This window comes from Patella vulgata, chromosome 4 (genome assembly GCF_932274485.2).
Source record: "Patella vulgata chromosome 4, xgPatVulg1.2, whole genome shotgun sequence".
NCBI classification, from domain to species: Eukaryota; Metazoa; Mollusca; class Gastropoda; family Patellidae; genus Patella; species Patella vulgata.
The window spans coordinates 79750105-79763576 of NC_065882.2; the positions used below are offsets into that span (position 1 = coordinate 79750105).

Below are 13472 nucleotides of genomic sequence, written 5' to 3' on the forward strand. Positions count from 1 at the left end.
GGTAACGAATCTGCCTTTTGTCGATAGACAAGTCCCTGTTTGTATTTCAAGTCGTTACTAAAGAAAATAGGTTCTTTTTACTCTTGACGGGGCATAATCCTATTTCGTTTCGTTTTTTATAGTTCAAAATTTCGTTTCATTTGTTTGTACTACACTGTGATCTAGAAGAGGTGTTCGATAACCTGCGTTCTGGATGGCGTGAGGGATTAGCCAATAAAACCATCTGTTACGGCGACTTCTTGGCGTACGATGCACGCAACTGTGGGTAAACCCCTAGAAATGTCAATGCCTGACGTTCTTCGTACGACCTCTGACGCGACCTTTTACTACAACCGGTCAGATCTTCATGTAGTGTAGGCCATTGAAAGTATAAAAAACAAAAAAAATATAGATGTGTATTTTTATCAGATAGTCAACGAGTAATGGGCTTGAGATATGAAACAAAGAGAGAAATCAGTGTAACTGTTTATCAATGTCTACTTTCAGGGAATCATCTGATAGATTTTAAAAAGAAAGCAAACCACAGTTTTACAGATGACGTCAAATATGAACTTCACTTTGGTTTATCACTCGCCCAATGTTCCCAGCAGTGCGTTGAGGAAGAGGAAGTGACGTGTAAAAGTTTTGTTATTTGTCCTGTGTTAAATCAGTGTCGTATATTGTCCGTTCATCCTATAACTAATAATGGTGCTCAAGTTATATCATCTCAAACATGTGATCTGTATACACGTGAGTTATATTGTTTTTGTTTTGTATTTATTAGTCTGTACTTTCCTTCTGTTTCCTTTTTCATTCGTATTTCCACTCGACACAAACTAGGTCATTTCTGAACTAACATATGGTTTAATAATTCGTTTGCGCGTAAGGGTTCTTTAGGCGTGGGAGGAAACCCGGGAACCCGGAGAAAACCCACGAGGTTGGACAGGCGACCCTAGTTCTTGTCACGCACAACCGGTGAATCGAAACCACTCCAGTTGACTCACTGACAGGCCTTATGATACAGTCCACACGTGCTAACCATTCAGCCATCCAATTCCCCTACATTTAAAGGAGGCAAGTCTCTAACTCAATATTATCCACCATCCTCGACATTTCAAACACGAAGTATTGGTCAGTTTAAATTAACATTGATGTTGTTATCGTACCATGAATAAATGGTCTTCTGATATCCAATATTTAAGAAAAAATGAAAATTTTAAACTTGTCACACGTATCGCGTGCCAGAATGCTTTCAAGGGCCATTTGTAATGAAGCGATAAACCACTCCAAAAATACCCCACAGGAGCATACTACCAGTGTAGACTGGAATAACCAGACGCCAAAGAATTTCATTCAATTTGAACTCTTCGCGTATTTCTCAATTAGAAATTACAGTAAAAGCAGAAACAATTGAATGTAAATCAGTTTATATACATTCATATTACATTATTATATGTGTTGCGACCGATTTGTGTCCATTTCTAGGTGCCAAAAAATACAGATTTAGCCACATTAAGGAACAATATTGGTGTCAGTTATTATCACATATTTGATAGAACTAGTTAAACACGTTCCAAATATAATTTTAACACAGAGATCACTACGATAGATGCGTTATGTACGATTTCAAGAAAGGGAAGTGACAACCTTGGTTCTTCCAAGGAAGTATTAGTGGGCAGAAATTCTCCCGTGTATCTGTTACCACTCGTCACATCACTCAATTATATAGAAGGGTAACTCGTGTTCTCTTTCTGCCTTAGTCAAAAGTGAGGCGGGTCTGCCAATTCATTTCTTGTATATTTTGTATTTCAGGGGAATATTATAGAAATGGTAATACGCCAACAAGTAAACCAGTAACAGTACGAACACCAGTCTGTCCAACTAGTCATCCAGTGGCAGTACAAACAACGCCTTGCCCAACAAGTAATGCAGTGATAGTACATTCACCATCTTGTCCAACGTCGTCTGGTACGACAGTTTTATCAGGTATGCGAATAATATAAAATTGACCGGAACAATCGTTCTAATTGAATTTACATATTCACATCCGCCGCAGTGGTCATTCGGCTGTAGAAAAAAACATAAATAATTCATTTCATTTCTTGTTAAAAACTAGCAACTCCGTAATAGAAATATTGTTATTCCACAGATTAGTGTCTTATCTATAAGGTAGGATCCTAAGTTTTTCGACTAGATTAAGGTGTCGTGTTTATAAGGTAGATAATTATTTCGACTCGATTAAGATGTCGTGTTTATAAGGAAGATAATTATATTTTCGACTATATATAGGTAACTAGTTTATAAGGTAGATAATTACTTCGACTAGATTAAGGTTTCTTGTGTATAAGGTAGATAATTATTTTGACTAGATAATGGTGTCATGTTTATAAGATAGTTATTTCTACTGGATTAGGGTGTCATGTGTGTAAAGTAGATAATTATTTCGTCTAAGGACGTATGGTTATAAGGTGTCTTGTGTATAAGGTATGAGCGAGGTAATTGTTTCGACCAGATAAAGGTGTGGAATCATAGTAGAAACGACTCTCTATAATACACTGTAATAGTATCAAATATAATAGTGTATTTTATACTTTTTAATGATGACCAAAATTACAAGAGTTTCCAACATATATTAATTATTATAATGTTCATGTTTCAGATCCACAGACAACTGATCCAACAGAAACAGATCCAGAACAAAATCCATCAACGTTAAATCTTACAGTTGGTAAATACGTTTATTCAAATTTCGGCGTGGTCACATAATGTCACCCAATCTGTTTCACAGAGGATTAAAAATTCTTCTAATAACTCTGTAAAAGATAACAGTCTTCAACACGTGACGTCTCATCACGCGGCGTCAATCATTGGCTCAATGGCTTGTGTATTGTTTATATAAAAAGTTACTGGTTCGGGCAGAATGGTGCCTTTTACTCAGTTTAATACCCATTTACACTAAATAAGATATAATTTTTAACTACAAATAAGTCAAAGGTGAATTTAATTTGTCATTAAGTCGCATCGCTGTCATCCTTATCAGTGATTGTCGCGGCCTAGCGAATATTCACTGCTGATCAGTATGGTCGTCACCCTGTTCGTCAACAATTGACTTGTGAACGTGATAGAGGCTAAAGTTTTCGTTCCCGAGTTATGCCCCTCTTTTCTAAAAAAAAAACCTTGTGAACGCAATAGAGGTTTTAGTTTTAGATGAATTCTTTTCAAATTTGGCGTGAAGCATTGTGGTCATGAGTGATATTCGGCGTTCTGCGCGTTTCAGTTCGAGAGTTATCCCCAATTTGCCGAAAACCATGTTGCGACTTTTATTCTAGCTAAAACATAGTATGTGTTATATTTTGATACAGGTACTGTAAGTGGTATATGTGTGAGTGTTTTTGTATCGGGCGTCCTGATTGGTGCAATAGCATGCTACATTATTCAAATTGTTAAAAAACGAAGATCGAATGACATGGAGATGAGACTACTTTCACCCAAATAAACATTTATAAATAGATCATGGACAGTTCTCATTCTGAAGTTATCATCTCATTACCTCCATCATTATTTATTAGATGTTAATAAACGTAGTACTTTATCAAACATCTTGGTTTATTGGTGTTTAAAGTCTACTTATCACAAGCTAGGTCGTTATTGGACCAACACATAAATGAACGATTTCAACGTTTTAAATCTTTAAACCTAAACTAAAAACACAGGCATTTGAAGGGGTTAAAATGAAACTTCTTACTACTGCTTGACTATAAGGGATTAAAATAAAACTTCAAGCAGTAGTAAGAAGTTTTATTTTAATCCCTTCAAGTGTCTGTGACTTAAAAATATGTTTTTTTAAAATGTCACAAATATTTCTAATTTTTATTTATTGATCTATGTGTATTTTTCGTTAGTGTGTTGACACCATTTAGCAGATTTTAGTTGATATTAGTGGCATTATAAATCATTATCATCATCATCATGCCGGCGACGCACACACCCTTCGTTGAAACTACAATGAGACGTTAAACCCCATTCGATTATTTATTAACGTGATTAGTTTTCCTTATTTATATCTTTACAATAATGTTGTGCTTGTTATGTGTATGTGGCACATATTATACGACTTATCTTCAAAATGAATGGGTTTACTTGAGGAGATGATTTATCTACAAGCTCGCTAACTAGCGTGGTTTCCCCTTATTAGCAGTGCAAAATAATCCCTGAAGGTTGGAATTTGATATTAAGAGTAGGTTGTAAGTAGTAGTTATTAGCACACTTTCCGAGGTGTATCGGTGAATATCAGGACAGTTTAGGTCGAGGGGCCCAGCCGAGGCGGAGCCGAGGCGGCTCCCGACCAAAACTGTCCTGATATTCACCGATACACCGAGGAAAGGTGCTAATAAGTTACTTACATCACATTTCTATCGAGTATTGTGAAGCAAAATGTGAAAAATAGTATTTATTATCGAGTCGTTTCAACCGAAAAGTGACAAATACTTTCTGTTTTTGCATTATTTATCCCTTTCTGAGCCTCGCGTTACATTTCATGGTAGAATGATTTCGCAGTGGAGAGACGACCTGAGTAGTATTTACACGTGCGTCTTGCTATGATACAATCACGTGTTTGTTTAGACCACATCGTCAAAACAATGTCTATGGCGTAGAGGACTGCGATATTATTAAATGTAGTGTAAAGGAAATGCGAAACGTGGGTCATTCCTGGTGAAAGTATGCATCGGCGGATGGTTCTTCCGTAGAAATTTATTTGTAATAAAGTTTATGACTTTCTAGGCGTTTTTTTTCATCCTGCTTATTTTCAATGCCTGTGAAGTTTTCCAGCAAGAGAACTGCGCCTTCTATCATCACAATTAATTAAAATAATTATTCAATATTCTAATTTATATATTTTGCATATTAATATAAATCAAACCAAATTATGAAATAGATGCCAATTGGTATGTATAATAATTGATTTTTGTAATATGTTGTTATGTTAATTTAATGTCATTGTATATGTTTTTGAACTGCCATGTAGTTCCCCCCATTTTGTTTTGTTACTATGATTTTGACTAGTTGTTTCATGTACATTGGTTAGAGCCTCGTTATCAATTGCGATCTGGGTCGGACTAAACGTCCGCTACTTATTGCTTGATAGATATCTAAAACGGTATAAAAGTATCCGTGTATCAGAAATGATCAGTACTCTTTCTGTACATTTCTGATACACGGATACTTTTAAGCATGTATTGCAATTAAACAGGACAGTTTTACCAAAGCTTGTCAGTGGCAACGAGTAGAAGTGGGATGTAATTACATTTACTATTACTCATTACTATTGCTATATTACTCAGAAGTTAACAATGCTTCAGCCACAATTAGGAATGTGGAAAAAATTTAGATCATAATTTAAAATCTATTCTGGTGCGGTGGGGATGGTGCTGCCTCAGGATGGTGTCGACCTGAAAATAGGCCAGATAAAGACCCATCGGAGTATGAAGGAGCCTTAGGAATCCGATGAACCCATGGAACGCACATTGAGCCCACTATCTGGGCCAGCCCACCGGCTCGATCTCAGTAATATTTTATTATATAACTGTCCTGTTCTCAACGAACTATTTTACCGCTAAGTGTATAAATTACTTGTAACCTATTGATGAAATCATTATGCAGCATTTAGTAATTGAATGTATAATATTAAAACACAATTTATATGGAAAACAATCACTGAGTTTATTTCACACTACTTACTTGAGAACGACAAGAGGAACTTGTTGAAACGTAGTGTGAAATAAACTAAGTGATTGTTTTCCATATAAATTGTGTTTTTATATAACCTATTGATGTACCTTGACCCACAATATTGAACATATTATTACCGAGAGGTTATAATGAGCTTAAGACTCTCCGGGGATTCTTAGGGGAGTAGGGATTATAAGTTAAAATCATGCGTGTAAATGCCCTGGTGAAAACACTAGCAAGGTTTTTTTTAAATTTGAATACGTGTTTTGTTAGCTCTTATTTTATTTGCCTCGTAATTTCAACTGGGGGGCTACCGGAATCAAGAAACTCAATTGAAGAGACGACCACAATCAATTATTGCGTCTTTCCTGTAGGTGAATCCATATGGCTGGTCCCCGGATCCATTCACATGATTTGATATTTTGTTTATTGCTTGCAATATCTTTTTTGCCTGCAGGTTTGTCTTTTCCGTTTTGTGTGTATGTAGTGTGGTCTTCCTGCACTTACTTGTAAACCTACGTGCTAGGAAAACTGATTTGTATATGTCTTGCTTCGCTAACCTGTGAATAAATATTGTTTCAATAAATAACAGGGACAAACACATCTGTCTGAAACGTTGACATCCTATCAAATGCTATTCCAGTTCCATGTGCTAACGTTTCTTTTCAGTCCCACTGGTGCTAGAGCTGGCACGGGGCTTTTGTTTTCAAATTGTTCTGTTGCCGTTAAAGTTGCTAATGTTGCTGCTGTTGTTCCTGGTGTCGCTGTTGTTGTTACTGTTGTTGCCGTTACTGTTGTTGCTGGTGTCGCTGTTGCTGTTGTTTATGTTGCTGCTGTTGCAGTTGCTGATGCCGCTGCTGTTGTTGTTGGTGCGGATGATGATGACCATGCGAACACAAAACATTCAAGTCGTGAGTCCGGTTTTCGAGGTCACCAGACCCCTAGTATCTATTACGTTTTACGTAAAGAAAAATGCAGGCAGTTGGAATCCGACGAAGGGGGGGAAGAAAAGCCGCTGTCCTGGAACACTGTATGGCGCATGCCTTTCTTCATTAGCCCGACTGGTGGAGAAAAGTATAACTTTAAAACCCCTTTTATTTCATTTTTTATTCAGACGAACTGTCTTATTATTGAATTTTGATGATAAACTATTGTTAACATGGAATCGAACACATATTATAGATGAAATAATTATAAGATAAAGTATTTAAGCAAATTGCCTAAGATTTTATTCAACTTTGATGATAAATTTTGATTAACGTCTCAATCGCTAAAGCGAATTGTCCCTGTATTCAACTTTGTTGATAAATTTTGGTTAAAGGGACAATAACACTCTTGCTGGCTTGACAGCTCCAGAAAATAAAAAATAGCCTTATTCAAAGTACTAGATGTGTTAGTGTCCTACCTGTTGTGTAAATTATCCATTAAATCCTTTCAAAAATATTTTTAAATCCAAGTCACATTTGAAAAGCTTTACCTCAGGCTTTTCAAATCATTTAGTTGACTTTTTCCAATTTTTTAAATTAGGTGTGTTAAGATGAAATTTGTATCATCAATTTATTGGAATATTGTAAAATAGTACAATTTGTTGACCAGAATAAAGATTGGGACATATTATTCAGTAACAACAAGAGTGGTATTGAGCCTTTTACCTCACAATCTCACACATCTAGACAAAATATTTATTCAACTTTGATGGGTTACGTCACAGTAGATGAAGTAGTGCGAAATGTCCCTTTATCGCAAAAATAGAGACAATTATAGATAAAAGTACTTAAGTGAATTATCCCTTTATTTAACTCTGACGATAACCTGAGTTAAAATCCCAATCACACCACACACATGTGTATTATTATAGATAAATTATTGCATTGGTGGAACAGCGACAAAATACTGTTCGACCGTTCCAGGTTTTGTGGGCATATCAGACGATAAACTGATTTAACATCTCGATCACACGACACAGACATGTGTATAATTATAGATAAATCATTGCATTGATTAAATACTGTTGGGCTATTGGAGGTTTTGTTGGAATCTCTGATCATTTAGTGGATCTTTAGTTTAGTTTTCAAATACCGAAAACACATTACATGCAACGTGAAGTGATCGAATCACTTTTGATCCTAAATTCTGAACTATAACAAATTTCTTCTAGCGAAAGCAAGACCGATGCCTTTATTGTGTGCTGTGTTATGTCGTGTTTTAATAAAACCAAATAATAAATATAAATTACGTCGTGTTCTGTTTAAACCAAATAACAATAATATAAATTGTGTTAATGGCATTTAGTAATTAAACTGTAAATATGCTGGGCATTATAATATAGAATACACTGGCTGTCTGTAACTGAGCGACGTTTCGACCGGAAGTTACTTGTGACCAAGTCTTTATGGAACGGCAATAAAGACCAGAGAATCCTTGTCAAAACGTCGTTCGTAGTCAAAATGTCGTTCGTAGTCAAAATGTCGTTCGTAGTCAAAATGTCATTCTTAGTCAAAATGTCGTTCGTAGTCAAAATATCATTCTTAGTCAACACGTCGCTCAGTAAAGAGTAATAGTAATTCCATAATATACAGGTTTTTATCTACGTATCGAGATCGCGTGTTGAAATCAATCAACTGTATCCTGAATAATACACATTTGTTTAATATTGTCGTAAATGTTTGAGTTCGTAGCCAGTAGCACCTCTTGCCCAATATCTCTGAAAGATGTAAACTCCGACAACTCCTAATATGGCGCCAAGTATAAGCATACCAAATGCCACGCCTACTATTGTTCCTGAAATAAAAAAAAACATTAACAAAATAGCTGATCTTGCACCGAATAAAGACTTTAAGTCAGACCCCAAAAGTTTGTGCCTGTCCATTTACTTTAAGAGAGAGGGCGAGAGAGAGAGAGAGAGAGAGAGGGGGGTGTTACTATAATTAACAGGACAGGAACCACAATTGTATTATTTAGTGGTCTGTATCCATAAGAAATGATAATGCGTTATACAAGCTATTTGTTATAAATCATGGTATGTAGATTACCTGTTTGGCTGGCCTTATTCTGTTGTTGGGGGCTTGTTGATGTTTCAGTCCGTTCTGTTGTTGGACTTGGAATTGTTGGGGCTGATGGTACTGGTGTGCCTGTTAATAGAAAGCACAAATGGTAAAAGCAAAAGAAAACTGAATTGCGTAGAAATACCTCGAGGTTCCCAGTTTGAAATTACTGAATATGACCATTTCTTCCCAGGAAATAACCGAACTGTTCTTACCTGTTTGAAATTACAGAATATGACCATTTCTTCCCTGGAAAGCCCCAAACTACAGAACTACTGACATATTTGATTTTCCAGAGCTTTAAACGTTACTGACCTCACTCGCCCCTCGGGATGCAGTTTGATACAATCGCCACCTACATTACATTCCAAAGCCCTAAACCTTACTACACAAATATCAATATTGGACCTTACAGACTCAAGTTCAATTCATTGGCCATCATTATTTGTCCGTATTGATCTTATGCGTTATCTGTTTGTGTAATGTATTTACTCTTGTATAATGTATTTATTAACAACCAAAACGGAAAAAATTGCTCGACCTTTATAAAATGTAAAAAATAATTATATTTTTTATGATTCTGCCAATATCCAAATTCAATTCGAAAATCCTAGATTTAAAAACATCAAATTTCGGTAAAAATCTACGTTACACAATACCAAAGTTCGAATTTTCTCATATGTTAAACATTGCATAAATATTTCTAAGATCCGCCCGCTGGTTGCAGTATTACAACCAGTAGGTCTAAATATTAAGGTTGTCTGCAGAATTCGTCAAAGTCACGAGATGTCAACAGGAGACCTAGCCCTAGCCCTTAAACTACCCCTAACACACAGCCCAATCAAGTGACCTAACCCTGTTTACATCTCGTGACTGTAACGAAATCTGTAGGTAGCCTTAATATTTAGACCTGACCACAAAACTATCTGACAGCAAACAGCCTCCAAATTGTTGGGCGTGGTTTTCTGACTTCTTTCAACATAATTAAAAGAAAAAGAACACGAAAAAAATTTAAAAAGGTAAATCCGCTGACAACGCTACTAAACATCACTATATCAACATTTTCTTCAAAATTTAAAGAGCCATTCCCGATAATATTTTGAAGAATAAAACTGCTTAATTTTGTGTTAAAGGCCCTTAAAATCGTCTACCTTAGGATCGAGCAACTAATTCAATATACGGGATATGTTTTCAAACAACTTAAACCCGTCAGTCTTCATCTGGAAATAGACATGGGTGTCCCAAGCTGTATTATACGGTGTCTGGATAAAACCAGGCTTTTATTTTATAAACATAATGTGTAGGTGAAATTTACCTTTCGTTATCAAGTACAGCAAATGGGTCATTCACTGAATAGACCTTTAAAGGAACGGGAATCGATTATCAGGTCACCCAACAAAAAAATTGACCCTAAATCTTAAAAAGATTTTGTGTCCGGATAAGCATTTTTGACGTTCACGTCCAAACGACTCAATATTTTGAGCTGCAATTTTAGACAAGTCAAATACGCACCATTCCTCTATATTATTATTTTGACACTTAAATTACACACGTCCTCGGACTTTTACTTTTGAGATTCTGTTCAAAACGGGATAGTCCCTTTAAATTATAGCAAATGTATTTATACAATCTACGTAATATACGTGATGAGGTTTGGTGTGCTAGGGTGCTAATAGATCGGATATCTAGTTTCTTATAAGTTAGTCTGACGATTATAGATAACACCGATCCTCCATGGACTAACACATAGCGGCTTTAGTTGTCTAACTTACCTCGACTGGAAGCTTCTGTTTTATGTGAAGTCGTTGATGCTGTGGCTTTTGTGGGTGCGCCTGTAACGAAAACAGTGATATAAAGAACACATTAGAGAGAGAGAGAGAGAGAGAGAGAGAGGGGGGAGATGGGGTGGGGACAGAGTATTGAGAGGATGCGAGCATGGTCCCAGGAATCCATATCAATGGGACTTTCAATCAAAGACTAGAATTAGAATTATCTTGTTTTAAATTTGAAATCATTGTTGTTAACTTTTGTTTACAAGCTATGTTCTATGCCCCAGCGTTGAGCTGGGGGGGGGGGGGGTATAATCAGTGTGTTGATCCCGGGCACCACCATCTGCAGGTGGCCTTGATATTTAGATCTATGCCCCACCGTTGAGCTGGGGGGGGGGTATAATCAGTGTGTTGATCCCGGGCACCACCATCTGCAGGTGGCCTTGACATTTAGATCTAATCTACGAGGCACGCCACTGGGTATTGTTACAGTACCTGTTATTATTGGTGTTGTTATTTTTTGGGTGGTTGTGTTGGTGTTCGTGGTATTGGTGGTGTTGTTGTTGATGGTGGTGGTGGTTATTTCTGTCGTGGAGAAGTCAGCATTATCTGTGGTGTTTGTCACTCCTCCCCCATTGTCGGCTGTCGTCATTTCTACTGTGGGTGCGTTAGTCTCTGACGTCACGCCCGACACGGTTGCGCTTTTAACCCACGCAACACAAACAATGAAGCAAAATATTCCAAAAACCTGAAAATAAAATTTAATAGTATTTTAGGATTAGTTACGGACTAAAACAATCTGGACATTGGCGAATTATCGGTTAATTTATATTTGACATGCTATTGTTTTAAAGCAAAATAAACTGTTTTGAGAACTGTATGGGTAGAGATAGACAAAGATAGTTAGACAACCCAATTCACAGAAGAGAGAGAAAGAGAGAGAGAGAGAGAGAGAGAGAGAGGGGGGGAGGGGGTAACGTCCACTCGACACAAGTTAAATCATTTCGGGAATAACATATGGGCCAATTTTATTTCAATAATTCACTTGCGAGTAGTTGTCTTTAGCAGTGGGAGGGGACCGGAAGGCCCGGAGAAAACCCACGAGGTTGGACAGGCGACCCTACTCCCTGTCGCCCAATTCACAGAATTCACAACTGACGAATAATTCGAGAAATTGTAAGTTCAGTTATTGTCATTGACCAATAAAACATTGATCCATAACGATTGCCATGGGGATAACCTGAGGCCTAGATAACGATTCAGATCACTTGACATTATACATACGTCGAGTAGTTTGATGAAAGGTCTTTTATTTTATGTTCTACTTTCGGTTTTACTTTAAAGATAATTCAGATATCGTTTATCCGTTGAAGAAAGGTTATACGTATGTACTAGTTATTTGGAGATTAATTCAATATTACAGTACGTCATCCTGCACACAGAGAACTTACTACTTTAGGATTAAATCTCTACCCTGAATATCTGTCATATTCTGTTCTTATCTTTCAGTCAATGTCTACAATCAGGCAATGTGTACAATGTCTGAAATATACCAGTCAATGTGTATATTGCCGGGTTAGGGTTAGGGTTAGGTTTTGGGCTAGGGTTAGGGTTACAAAGGCATTGTACACATTGCCTGATTGTAGACATTGACTGTAACATATACACACCTAGACTAATTAAACAGTTTCAATTTCATGAAATAGAAACGGAATAAATACTTTGCAATATTCTCGAAGTACACTTACACGAATTAGCTCCGGCTAACGTCCTTGAATTAGGAATTAAAATATTGGCCTGTTCTCAAACGGAGCTAGTTGTTGACATACAGATTATGTTTCAAACAATCTACATATTGAGAAATAACGTCAACTCGACACAACCAAATAAATTGAAATTGGGTTTAACGTCCTATTGTTCTGATTCTAATTATAATTCCTAATTCTAACTGTTAAGGGTTCTTTTACGTGCACGTCAACGATTAGGCGTTGTTCCTTGCCATTTGTTTTGGAAGCCACGCCGGAGAATTCAGCCATCACTGTAATCGAACCCAGGACCGCCTAATTAGGCGAACCAGGGGACCACTATATGGTACAGAGAGAGAGAGGCAGAGAGAGAGAGAGAGAGAGAGAGGAGTGGGAGGAAACCGGAGGACCCGGAGAAAACCACGAGTCACGAGGTTGGACAGGCGACCCTACTCCTTGTGACGTACAACCGAGAATCAAAGCCACGTCAGTTGACTCAATGACAAACCCTTTGATACAGCGCGCACCTGCTAACCATTCGGCCATCCAACCCCGCCTACATGGTACCAAAGTTATATTATTTTAGAAATAAACTATTTACCTTCATGATGTTATATACAAGTATTTTGTTGATAATGGATGATAATGGAGATGAATTGTTTCTACAGCATATGATAAGTAGTAATAGATTATATTTAGGACGGCCCTTGATAACTTATACATGTATTAACTATTTTTAAATATTGATAAAGCCCGTTCATGTCTAAACTAAACGAAATGAGTAAACAAACCACGTGATCATATTATTTACTTTCATGTTGATGCAAGTATTTATTTTTACATGGTTGCAACTATATCATTTTAGTCCCAAGGGCGGTTCAATGCGTATCAAGTGATCCTGGTCGCGGTGTTGATTAATTTTAAACATAGCCTACATTATGCAAGATCTAAATCTATCTATTGCAGGTCTTTCTTTGGGCCTGAAATGTTATATAAATTATTAATTAGACATTAATTCACTTATCCATACCATAATCAGCCTGTGATATTTACTGGATTTGAATCCGATTTACTGTTCAACACTCATAGATGATTTACACCATGTTCCTTATCGTGCCGACTTTAGTAATGATGATCGAGGCTAAGCCTAAAATTCAAACGCTAATATCTCGGTTGAGAGTCGGGCAATTTGACTGAACGATTCA

The 13472-nt window shown here is 36.8% G+C and overlaps 2 long non-coding RNA genes across 2 annotated transcripts; one reads left to right on the forward strand and one right to left on the reverse strand.

Annotated features, from left to right (window-relative positions):
• The first annotated feature begins 492 nt into the window (after positions 1 to 492).
• LOC126819017 (uncharacterized) lies at positions 493 to 3514 on the forward strand. Its single transcript, XR_008787984.1, has 4 exons — positions 493 to 729; positions 1792 to 1965; positions 2639 to 2707; positions 3342 to 3514. It is a non-coding gene; the product is annotated as an uncharacterized LOC126819017 (long non-coding RNA).
• Positions 3515 to 6959: 3445 nt separating this feature from the next.
• Positions 6960 to 12923, reverse strand: LOC126819024 (uncharacterized). Its single transcript, XR_007679467.2, has 5 exons — positions 12869 to 12923; positions 11018 to 11270; positions 10526 to 10585; positions 8742 to 8840; positions 6960 to 8490 (listed from the first exon to the last, which is right to left on the reverse strand). It is a non-coding gene; the product is annotated as an uncharacterized LOC126819024 (long non-coding RNA).
• Between the last annotated feature and the right edge of the window lie 549 nt (positions 12924 to 13472).